Raw genomic sequence first — 13,236 nt, forward strand, 5'->3', positions numbered from 1 at the left:
GTACGTGACAAATAAAATTTGAATTTGAATTTGTTTTAAATTAAAGTTGGTCTCTGTAATCATCAAGAGAAATTAATGCACAGCAAGAAGTGATCATTTGGCCACAAATGGCATGGATATGAAAAATCTACCAACAAAAAGTTTGATAGAAAACAGATGTAGTGTTTAATGCCCTTTGTAGTCATGTGACTTTTTGCCTCATGGTGTATTACTCAACTTTAAGTTTCCCCAGGTTAATAGAGCTGAGACACCATTAATAGACTGACTAATAAAGCTCATTATCTACAGGTTAAACCTTGGGGGACTGATGAAGATGAATATTTGAATATGACTTTCACTTCCTGCAGAGGCAGATGGGTAAAGCAAAGTCACCTCATGCGTATGGATGTCCACATCGATATGCGGCTTGCTCAGTGTTTTTGTGAGTGATGGTGGAGGAGGCTGGGCACGTGTTATATCTGTTCTTCCTTCTTTGCTCCTTTTCTTGCCCATAAGAATAACAAATAGAAATAAAACCCTTTTATCCTTTATCCAAAAATATCTGGTTTTTGGTTTATATCTAGATGCCTTAAGACTTGTAAGTGTCATCCCGTAAAACACTTTTGTGACTAAATATCTATTATAATACATATTTATCATAGACACCCATCCTATCTTCAAGGTTCAAGGTTCTTTATTTGTCACATGCATAGTTATACAAGTATAACACACATTGAAATGTAACCTGACACGCTCCTTGACATGTGCCAAAAAGGGGGGGGCGGGGGGGGGATGTAGAGGAAGAACATTATATATATATGGTATATACATTAGGTGAATGTCTATCTGTCTATCTGTTATCTTCCTAACCACTTTCTCCTCTTCTTCCTTTCCTTTCCTTTCCATCATTTCTTTCTACTTGTTTCTCTTTTTATCTTTGTCTTGAGTCTGTTTTCTTTCTCTTCTATTCTTCTGTATTGATTCTATTTTCTTCAGTCATCCTTCTTTTTCATCCCTCTTCCTCTTTGTCTGCATCTTTAATTTTCATTCCTCATTTTTTCTTTATTCCTCTGCACCACAAATTTCTCTTCTCCATCTCTTTTGTTGTTTAACATCTTGTATTCCTTTCTATTCTTTTTTGTTTTCCCCGTATTCTTCTCTTCCGATCCTCTTTGCTTCTTTCTTTTTCCTTCTTTTTCTTGTTTTGTCTCTTCTCCTTTAGGTGACTCTGCTCTGTTTAAACAGGTCATGTTGCTATTAGCTTTGCTTTGACCTTATTTGAGGTACAGGAGTAATTTGAAGTGTGTGTGTGTGTGTGTGTTTTGAGAGAGAGTGCGGGAGAGAGAAAGATTGGGGGTTCTTGCAATGAATGATGCTCTCGTGTGAAACCCATTGGACCATGACTATACCTTAGGTGATAGAGACCCAGTAACATCAATCATACACACTCACACTCTCTCACATACACAGACACACAGTCTCACTCTCTGCCTTTGTTATTCCCGGTAGAAGGGCTTTTCTTGATTTTTAATAAAGGATATCTGCAGAGAAGGTCAAGGTTATTCAATTGTTGGCCATTCATCTCCTCATTTCACTTTCCCTCGATACACACACACACACACACACACACACACACACACACACACACACACACACACACACACACACACACAGATATCTCAATCTTCCTTGTTGGCCCTAGCTTGGGGACCCCTACACCTTTGGGCATGTGTGTGTATGTGTCCACCTTTGTGTGCACACTCTTCCGTGTGAACAATGCAGCCGTCATTTCTGGCTTGTCTGGTTATCCATCACTGGCTTTACGCAGCTCTGTCGCTATCTTCTGTGTATTTTATCCACTGCGAGAGTTTTGCACAGACTTCAAGAGGTGTCACAGATAATATTACTTACTGTTTTATCAGAAGACTCTTTGAACTTAATACAAACATAAATGTTTGTGGATGTATTGCCAGTGGCAAGATAATGCTGAAATAATGTATGGAATCTAGTAAAAGGCAACTGTGGCAGGACAGAGAGGGCATATAAAGCTCTGAGGTTACTGTGGAGAACACTGTTAATCTGTTTCCTTGGGGGATGGAAGCTAGAGATTTTTGAAAATAACAGATTAACGCAGGACAGTGAATTACCAGATGGAATATTATATGAAATTCCAAAAGCCTTTGTGTTGTAATCGTTGTGAACCAGAGACGAGATAATACAATCAGACCTTCTTATGTGATCCAAATAAAGGCTTGAAATAGCAGAAATGCTGTATCTACCGTCCCCTTCAAAACAATGGAGAGAAGCCTTTCCCTATTCAGAAATAAAAACAAGGCAGAGGCCCAGTGGTGGTCTGCTTCTCCCCACCGCAGGGAAAAGGGTAACACCACCTGGGTCTGGGTGCAGTTCCCCCCTCCAGGGGCAAGGGTACTTAGACCCGGTTCGTAGAGTACGCTTGGGGAGTGTGATTGTGTGTACAGCGTCTCTTTATGTCTGTCTCCACGTTGGTTGAGTGTGGAGTAAGTGCATATGAGAGCATGAGGGTGGGAATGGATGTTTGTATCTGTGTGTGCCTGTACGTCTGTGTCTATATGTCAGGTTGGGTATCAGACGCCACCTCTCTGGGGACATCTCAGGCCCTCCAAGGTTTGGAGGCCTTTCTCCCCCCACCACCACTTCCCCTGCTGGTGGCGGACTCCCTCGGATATCGGTGCATTGGTGGTTCTTTGTGTCTGGGGGTGGGCGTCCGGGTACACACCGGCTCACTCCTTGGCGGCCACTTATCGGGGCCTGGAGCCTGGGGCTCGCTCGGGCCACTTCGGAGGTGGGGTGCCCCCAGCCTCTCGGCCTGGGGCTCGGTCACTCAGGCACGGCTGGCTGCCGGCGGAGCTCACGGGCGCGTCACTGCAACTCCCCCTGGCTTCTGCTCTGCGGCTGCTGAGTGAGCCCTCATCTGGGACTCTCCTCAGCTCTTTCCGGGACAGTGCCGCAGCTGCCCCTCTGTTGGTCTTCCTTGGTCTCTTGTGTTCTGGGGGCCTCTGGATGTCTGGAGTTTTGATCTCCTCCATACCTGCTTCATGCCCTGGAGGACGGGGCTGTGGCCCCCCCACACCCTCTAGCAGATCATTACATGAAGGAACCTTTTAAAAAAAACAAAAAAACAAGCGTGTCCATGCTCACAGGTGTACACACGGGTGATCACACCCACAAACTACACCCTTTTTGGCTCCTACCTCAAAGCACACTGTGTTCTGTTGATCTTATGTGCTGCACAATAATGTTTAACATTTAGTATTTACTGTCATATTCCCATATATCATTGTGATGTTGTTTATTCTATTACTCTTGTTCTCTTCTGCTTGTTTTCTTTTTTCTTTCTCAACAGGTGATCCAGGTGATTGATATATGCATTTTTTTTTCTCTGCTCATTCTGTTGGTTTTTGTTTTTTGCCCTTCTCCCCCGTCCCTCTTCTCAGCTGTTTTTCTTTCCCTCTTTCTTTCTCCCCTTCTTTCCCCCAGTCAAGTCTGTCCCGTATTCAGCAAATGCAGATAAAATAAACAATAAAAGGTGAATCAAATGGACCATTACTGCAAGGCTGGGATGGTCAATTTGGTAAAGTAAATCTGTTGGGCATCTTTCCTCGTCTTTAGACAATAATTCTGATGGCAAAAGAGCCAAACGGGACAGGCAAAAAAAAAGAAAAAAGAGGCCCAGTGGTGTCCTCATCTTAACGAGATCAATACATCAAGCTTAGTTTGCTGATATGGAAATTAATTCATTAAAAATGCCAGACTGCATTGAGGAAAAATACGTTAAGAGGGTAGACAGGTACTCAAAATAATTTCTCAGGAGGGGAAATAATGGGGGAAAAAAAAATCTTATTTACTGTTGAATCCAAGTTTGTGGCAATAACAGAGAAGTTTATGTTAGGAGACAAACAGGAGAGAGAGAGAGTGATTCTGATGGAGAAGCAGCAGGACAAAGAGCTCAAACTCACCTTAAACACTAAGTACTTTGCAGTACGGAAATCTGAGAGGCGTTTATATTTGATTATCCATCCATTGCTTTTCTTCTGCATGTCCAGTTCAGGGTCAGATTCAGGGGCTGGAACCCATCTTAGCTGCTATAGAGAGAGGTTAGAGGCAGGGTATAGCCTGGTCGCCAGTCTGTTACAGACAACCAATCACATTTACAATAATGGGCAATTTACACTGCTTCAAAAAAAATTAAGGAAGTAGCATTAAGTCAGTTAAACTTTTGGGATATTGATGTGGTCAGTTTCGTAGCTCTACACATCTTTTCTGACTGTGTCTCTACTGTTAGCTTGAGCTGATACCTGGAACCTACAGAGGTTGCAGAGGTAGTCCAACTCCTCTAGGATGGCATCATCAGTACATGTCATTGCCAGAAGGTTTGCTGTGTCTCCCAGCACAGTCTTAAGAGTATGGAGGAGATTCCAGGAGACAGGCAGCTACTCTAAGAGCGCCGGGCAGGCCTTAATCCATCACCAAGTCCTTAATCCATCAGCAGTTCCGGTATCTCCTCGTCTGAGCAAGAAAAAACACTGCCAGAGCTCTAGAATATGACCTACTTCAAACTGATGGTGTGAGTGTCTCTGACAAAACAATCAACAAACAGACTGCATGAGGGTGGCCTGAGGGCCCAAAGTCCTCTAGTGGGCCCTTTTCTTATTGCCTGACACCGTGGAGCCACAGAGTAAAAGAATTAGCATATCCACCACTGGCACCATGTGCTTCTCAAAGATGAGAATATTGACCCTCAGTACATGTGGCAGATGTGAAAGGGCATGGAGGAGCTGTGGAGAACTTGTAACATCATTCAGTATGACTGGATTTGTGGCGTGTCAGTGATAGTCTAGGGAGGCAGGTACAAACTTCATACATAAAGGTCCCGTATAGATAGTGGATTCAAAACCAGGACCTTGCCGTGAGGCTATGGTGCTAATAACTTCACCTTTGTGCTGTCCTGCATTTAACTGTGATGAAATAAAAGCTAAAGCCAGTCTCTGCTTTTGTAGCATATGTGTTTTGATCTCAAAATAAAAGAACTAAAGTAGGAAAAACATTTACAACCTGTTGTCCAAAAACTCTACACAGTCTTACGGAGTGATTATACACGATGTACCTTACATATACTGTCCATTCTCTTCTGCTTGTCCTTGTCAGGGTTGGGGGGCTGGAGTCTGTCCCAGCTACAATAGTGCGAGAGACAGATTACACCCTGGACAGTCTGTTACAGGGCTAACAAAGAGAGAGACAGACAACCATTCCCACCCTTATTCACACCTATGGGCAATTTAGATTCACCAATTAACCTAACCCCACTAATTGCATGTCTTTGGACTGTGGGAAGAAGCTGGAGTACCTGCAGAGAACCCACGCCAACACGAGTCCGCAGCCCGGTGGTGGACAAACTCAGGACCTTCTTGCTGTTAGACAACAGTGCTAGTCACTGTGTGTTGCTTCCTTTAAAATAAAAGTTTTCACAAACTCATTAGTATATCATATTTACAAAAAAAGTGCATAAATTGTAAATGGCCTCCTCTCGATTCAACACAATTTCATTTCCCATCTATATTTTATTCATGGATCCCAGATGTCTTTGACTGACTGAACACAACAGAAAACTGAACACTGACGATGAATCAAAGTTGGAAACGTCCCCAGGCTCTAGTGGGACCCTGTATTCGAGGACACATTGCTGGTATTGTTACCTCAATGTTACCTCAGAAGAAATGAACTTTACTTGAAATCCCCTTGTGATTGAATTCCAACTTTCTCTTGCTTCAGTATTCCCACCACTTCAAGCAAGCAAACTGCATGTACAGAATTAAAATAAGGTCCCAGTTATTCATTCCCAGATGAATAGAAGAGGCTTCTCTCTCTGCAGAAATGAGCAAAACCTTTTATCAACCAACTTATTGGGTAGATTTACAGTAAAGTACTCTTAGATGATGTTGTTATTGTGTTGTGTGTGATGATATAACCACATTTAACTGGGCCTTCTAAAGTCATTCAGAGGGCATATTCAGAAAAAGCCCAAGTAAACAAAAGTGTTGTTTGGAGGTGCAAAGGCAACCTTCCTGACACTCTACTCTCATTCAGGTTAGGAGTTGTCAAGTCATTATCTAACCCCAGTAACCTAATATTCAGCTGGAAAAGCTGGCAGGACATTGGATCTTTATTTCTTCTCGTTGCACCATTAGACTTTCCTAGAATGTAAAATGCAAAACATATAATATCACAGTGTAGTATATTTTGGATCTGCACCTGAACTATGATCCATTATACTATATATGGTTTTAAATTTCAAATTAGATCATTTACGTTAAAATATGACTTGCTATGTCATATCAATATACTGTGATATAATGTGCAACCATGAAAAGTATTCCCATGTAGTAAAAGTGGTGAACAGTGCTGCTGAGTGTACTCAAGCTGCAGCAACCTCAGCAGAGACTCAGCTGTGTTTTTTTTTTAACACAAGGGAGGGTACCGAGTGGCCTTAGAGGGAATTCCACTGTGCTGTGCATTGTTATAAATTATATGATTCAATCAGGCGAGTCTCTGCCACAAGCTGTTTTTTCTAAATATGGTCATCTAAACTATACAGCGCAGGAGTGGTGTTATTCTTGGAGGATTTTCAAGGCTGTGAATTTTTATGATTTCTTTTTCCCCAAATGTATGAAAGTGTGTGTGTGTGTATCTGTTTCATGAGGGAAGGCATTTTTGCAAAGTGAAATCACTTCTGGACAACTCTCCCTTCTTTAATAGGTCAGTTTACGGCACAGTTTGAGAGCAGGCGTGTGCTGTGAAGGGTTAGGGTGATGATTAAAGGGCTGGGAATGAAAACAGTCTCTGGAAGCTCTTAAGCACAAACATGTGTGCGTCGTTTTGTTTCTCACATGGATGATGTCAAACTCAGCTGACTAGATGCTGTCACTGAAAGTCTTTGTGTGTGCGGTTGTGTGTTTGTGTCACTGCGGTTGTTTTTGATTATGTGTTCCTCTCTAGTATGAATGTGTCACTGGGCTGTCGTGCAGTTAGCGGTCAGTAAATGTCTGTCTGTAGTGGGGGATTACAGAGAAAATCAATACTACAAGGCTGCTTTGATGTAGCCAGTAAGACACATTGACCTGTCAGTTCAACTTGTAGCCTTGAATTTCTTCTTCTCTTTTTGGTGAGCAGACAGCCTGCTTAACTTTAGTTCTGTAATTCAGTTGGGAAGGGAGACAGTCAGGGTGTCACTGCAGACTCTCTGGGCTAATACTGCTGTAATTCAATTTCCTTACAGGTGCCATTATGGCTTATTAAATCTTAAATAACCTGATGCATTAACTGTGGCACTGCTGTACAGCATAACAGTATAGACAGATGTCCACCCAACTTTCTGAGGCATCCTCCTGGGAGCTGTAGTTTTTAAATGCTCATAAAGATGGTGTGTTTTGTCTTTATTAAATGAGGTGTCCATAGTGTACCCACCTCCTGTCTAAAGACAGCTGGGATAGGCTGAAAAATCTGATTTAAACTTGGCCAATCTCCCCTTGAAAGTCATCTCTGTGCGCACCTCTAGGCCACTTGCTGTGCTATTTTCAAATCACTTCCTGGAAGTATCACTTGGTACTTTTGTGCATTTGTTATGAGCCTCAAACATGCATAGAGAGTAAACATCAGCTCTGAGCCTAAACCGACTTTAATGACTGCTGATAAAAACTGGGTCTCCAAACAGCAGCTTGTAGTGGGAGATTCATAGCTAGAAAGCAGCACGGGTTTTTTTGGGTTTTTTTTAAAAGACATCTACAGTGCTGTGCATCATAAATTCTTCCCTCAGGGTGAGACTGTCAATGCTGTGTTCTTCTGTAAAATCTCAAGGTGTATGTAAGGCGTACGCCTGCAGTTTCAGCCCCTCCCCTACCCAAGCGTGCACGGGTAGGGCCACGTATAATCGACACTTGCAAAACAGACGTGTCTGTCTGGCTTGCATGAACACGTACACAAGAAGCAGTACTTAGTGTGTATGTGTGTAAGTAGCAGTTGTACTGATCCATCATCAAATAACAGAAAACAGGAAGATATTTCCGACTATTGATTTTTAAATCAGATTGTAATTTGACTGCATTTGCCAGTAAATGTCATGACTTAATAATGTTATAGCTGTTTAGCTAAATGCAGGCACTTGTGTTCACTAATTAGAGTTGGCTAAATCAATCAGCATTGTATATCAACTTTAAAACATTTCTTCATGTTGGAAATAAGAAATACCTTATAAATGTACTTCCATTGATTACAACCTTTTATAATTTACTGAGAAGCTGAAAGATTTAGCTTCAGCATATGACAACAACTATACTGCTATTCTGAGACTGAAATGCTCGAGAGAAAAAAGTGTGAAAGGGACGAAGAAGTTGTTGGTGTCATGAGTAATGCTGCTTTAAAAGAATATGTTTTTTTTAATTTTTTTTATTTGAATAGATGAGGAGGTGAGTGAAGGCTTGAGCTTTCCATTAGCAGATGTGTGCATGACATGAGCAGATGGTATTAAATGAGTAGGGAGGTGGTGCAGAAGGTGTAGCCAGGCCTCCCTCTGGATAGAGTGACAGGGGAGAAGATGAAAAGGGAGATTTGTAACTACACTACCTGGCGATATTGGGCTCTCTCTCTTAATCTGTCGGTCCCGCTTGTTCTTTTTCCATCCATTTGTCTGTCTATCCCCCATGCATCTGTCTTCTGTGCTGCATCAATTATTCACCCGGAGCAAATGAATATTTCAAGGGGGTGCTGGACTCTCTTCCTCCATACCTCATGCTCTCATTGCTGTCTCTGTTTTTATCAGTCTGCTCGCTGCCCCTCCTCTTGCTCTGCCACCGTCACCCTTTCATGGCTCGTCCCTCGGTGCTTTCGTACAATATATAAGCATGTGTTATTCCTGATCCCAATTCTGTGGTGTATGTAAAGGATTTGACTTTGGCCTCGTATTATGACCAGCCTTCTGCCCCTGCTCACCATTTATAACCTCAGCTAGCTGTGAGTCTGCCTGTGAGTGATGGCTTCCTGCCGACACATGTACGCCGTCTTCTTCTGTGCCAGGCGTTTTTGGGGGGAAGATTAATGGGAGAGGTGTTTGGAGTGACGGCTTGTTGGGACTGTAGGAGGCTACACCAGTCAGCTTCACATTAACAATGAATGTGATCTACCTTGCACATGCTTTTATAGATACTGAATATGCCAAAGATCTCAGCCTGAGAAAACCAGAGGAGAGCTACACCAAGGCTTTGTCAAAATTTAACTCTTGATTCTATTTTTTTGAATAGTAATTTTTGCACGTTTCAAAATGTTAGGGTTTGGGCGATATAGTGAACCAGTCATTGTCCCACACATCTGTTTTCATAGCTGCTTATACAACTGTCGGAAACAATGATTGCAAATAGTTGTTCACGACTTCAGATCACAAAGGAGAGTGGGAGGCAACCTAACTGCAACCAATCACACTCCAACATGGGCAGGCTGCAGTCAGACTGAATGGTCAAGGTTTGCAAATAATTGGCATCTAATTTCTAAACACAGGCAGATTACTAACACGTTATTATCAATCTGAATTAGTGCAACTGTGACATGTCTTTCTGCAATAGCGGGCGTGACTCAGCTGGTTCCCAACTGTTCATATTCTGGTTATATTCCTATATAAAAGCACGACTGTCAAGCCCATTTGTCGTTGTGCAGTTAAATTGCTGTCTTGCAGCAACTACATCACTTTTCATGGAGGAATTTCTGGACTCTGAATATCTGTTTAATGTAACTTTTTGTGTATGTAGACAGCAACAGATTTGTCCTTTCTTGTTAATTTATAGCAGTTAATCACCAAATGATCACAGGTTGCATATAACTGACTCCATTTTATCACAAACCTAAACTGTGCACAAAAGCTGCTTTGAAGACAGACCTGATTGCTGTCCTTGAGGCAACCATTTCAAATTTCCAGTCTATTGCACATGGTCACATTAGTATTTAGCATCTGATTACCACTTGCTCGTAGTAATCATATGATGACTAATTAGCTGTTTGTTTTTTTTCAAATGCAACTGTACCTGTAAAAATACACAAACAATTAAAACACAAAAAAGAAGAAAAAAACAAGTGACAATGGACTCTGAGTGACTGAGGTTCTGCAATTGAATTTCTAAGAAGTTTACAACGCAGTAAGCAGTAATTAAAATAATAAAAATATAGGCTGGGAAGTGCGTTTCACTGCTGCCACACATCAGCACGGTTTAAGCTTTGGCTTATTCAACCCACTGAGGAACTTTTTCTGCAGGCATGTAACCCAGGCATGAGTGGCCTTCTTGCTTTCCCTCACAGTCTAGTTACATGCATGTTTGGATAACTGAATAGATTCAAAGATTCCAGCTGAGATTAGTTTTTAGTGTGAATGGTCATCTGTGCGTCAGTGTGCATTATTCCCTCTATTACACCATCTTATTTGAAATAAGCTTCATCCTGCTCCAACCTTGCATGCAACAGTGTGGAATGAATAAATGTTCCAGCATTTTTTTCTTTTCTATTTCACTTTTGTTTTCTAGCTTATGAACTCACAGCACAGCCTTTTAACCTTTTAGTTGCTGTTGTGGGTTAAGATAAAATAGCCATACTAGGCTTTTGGTTGCTGGGATGTTGCTTCGTTCTAGTTCTTCATCATTTAACACCCACACTGCAAAGAAATTGCACGAGTGACAGTTAGTGACTTTGTAGGACTGTTCCTCTTTTTCTTAGACTTTGATAATGGCTTTACATTTTATTAATTTCACCTTTCAAAGCTCTTTGCTAAAGTTTTACAGCATTTCCATAATGACCTTCTTTGAATGGGATGTGAAGTATGGCCCTAAATTCAAAAAATGTGAACATCAATAAAACAGGTGCAATAATAAGACAAGAAAATAGACAATAGATCTTGGGAACAGACATTCAGTTTTAGACATTAAAGATGTTCATGTGTCATCAGCAGTAAGAAACGAGTTTTCATCATCATCATCATCAATATGATCACCATCAATATGATCAACATTTAAGTCAGTGTTACAGCAGCATGACATGAATATTTGTCTTCTAATCCAGGATTAAAGTCGGGGGATCTAACTGTGATCAGCGGGGACTGATAGAAGAGGGATAGATGGAGGAGTAAATGGGCAGAAGTGAAGGGAAGAAGAGATGGAAAGGAAACAAAACAGACAGACCTTCTGCATCCTGTCTTGTTCCTCCTTTACATATATTGTGTCTGTGTCTGTGAGTGTGAGTGTATGTGTGTGCTTCTGTTTTACTGGCAGGATGTATGCATTTACTGCAGCTCGCATCCCGCTGTGCAGCAATCTGTTAGCACTTCCTTAGGTTCCTTTGTTTACCAGAAACAGCATATCTGGCTGAGGTTCTGAGCTGGGAGTGAAATGTAGTGAAATGTTGCACTCGCACAAACACTTGTTGCCTCAAAGACTGAGTGTATGCACTCTGCAGGATGCTAGGGACAGGGCAGTTTCTTCTAAACGTAACTTATGATGGTTTATGACTTATGAAATGCTGTTTTACAATTGCAGCAGTAAGTGTTTTGCTGGGCGTGAGAAGCATCATGGCAAATATAAATATGCTTTACCTTTATTGATTCGATGGATGCTTCTATTCAAAGTTATGGTGGTAATGTTTTTCATTCCTGTGCTATATATGATGCTAGAGGTTTTTTTTCCTTCCATTTATGCTTTCAATCACTATTTGACGTTTTATTAGCAGTAATACAATACTATATGCCTTTCATTAATGAATGTCTTTTTCTCTATTTCATATCAAGCAGCACTATGTTCAAGACAAATTTCCTCTTGGGGACAATAAAGGTTATTTGGCTTGATTGATTTATTTGAGTTCTGTTTCACCTGACCTTAGATTATAAGGTCAGAGGAAAGCATTTTACATTGATTGTAGAACTAATTGTCTTTAATTGGTGTATCATTGGACACAGTTCATAAACATGAGTTAGGATAATCACATAGACTGACGCTACACCAGTGAATTATCTTCATTTATACCATACTTTTTAAAACAGATTTTTCAGTGGGTTATTCCATTTTCGATGTGTGCTTCAGAACTAGCTCTCAGCTTGCCTCATGTTGTGATTTTGTGGATGAAGTTTTATCTACTATGTCGGTCTCTGTTATCTTGTTTTATGCTTCCCCCCCAAAGACACAAGAAAAATGAGTCTTTCACCCAGAAAAATCAGAAAAATGAGAGTTTCACTCTATTTTTCTCCTTCTTTTTCTAGTCTGGCAGTGTGCCACAGTGAGCACAGATCCTATAGTGAGGGCTTAGATAATGAGCACACACGGTCACACAGTAACATAGTGTTCAACTGGCGGCAGCCGGCGACATCGTCACTGTATGTGGTGCCGATATGTTGTGTGTGACAGTGTGCGTGTGTGTGTTTTCAGATTTTCCCTTGAGCATGGGATTACTTTGATTGACAAGTGCAATCGCTGGTTACCACCATCTTGGTTTTTACAGATGTCACACGAATTTGTCATGTTGGGATCGCTATAGCAACAGCATCAGGGATTGTCTCACCTTGATTTCAGAGGGATGCCATGTTTCGTCACCTCATACTGTTATTCTGCCAATCTGTCAGTCAGTCTGAATCAATCTGAGATGCTTGTTAGGCCTGCTGCCCGGGAAAATAATAATTATTAACATGACTGCAAAGCAGAGCTGTGTTGGGCAGTCTTTGGTTCCACTATAGCACCAGGAAGGACAAAAGGGGAGATGACAAATCTTAGTTTTACAAGACACAATGTAATGTAATGTAATCCAGGATTAAATAATGAATACAGCCGTGGTGTCTGCTATTGTGAAACCTGATGGTGTCTTCACAATAAAACCAGCTCCATTCATAAAAACTGACACGAAGAGGATGAGTTACAATACACACCAAAGGAAATTACATTTTTGATGGGGTGGGTGGTGCTGAAAATATGGAGAAAATTTTATAATAAAGAAGTGTTAATAAAGAAATATTAAGTATTCTTTGGTAGGTAGACTGAGAAGAATCCTAGCTGAAAGTAAAAGATGGTGACTGGACAGAGTTCAACCAAACTAAAAACTTGAGAGGGAAAAAAAGATGATACACTGAAATAATGTTGTACACTTATAAAATTTACTGAAATAACATAAAATATGTTGGAATATAAAATTTACAGGCTTTAGTTT

General features: G+C 41.1%; 1 protein-coding gene across 4 annotated transcripts in view; it reads left to right on the forward strand.

The window, feature by feature from the left end:
* The window catches only part of atrnl1a (attractin-like 1a), a 332,702-nt gene that overhangs the window by 32,018 nt on the left and 287,448 nt on the right, over positions 1-13,236 (forward strand). The window lies entirely within an intron of this gene.

This window comes from Aulonocara stuartgranti (assembly GCF_965226115.1).
Source record: "Aulonocara stuartgranti genome assembly, chromosome: 13".
Taxonomy (NCBI): Eukaryota; Metazoa; Chordata; class Actinopteri; order Cichliformes; family Cichlidae; genus Aulonocara; species Aulonocara stuartgranti.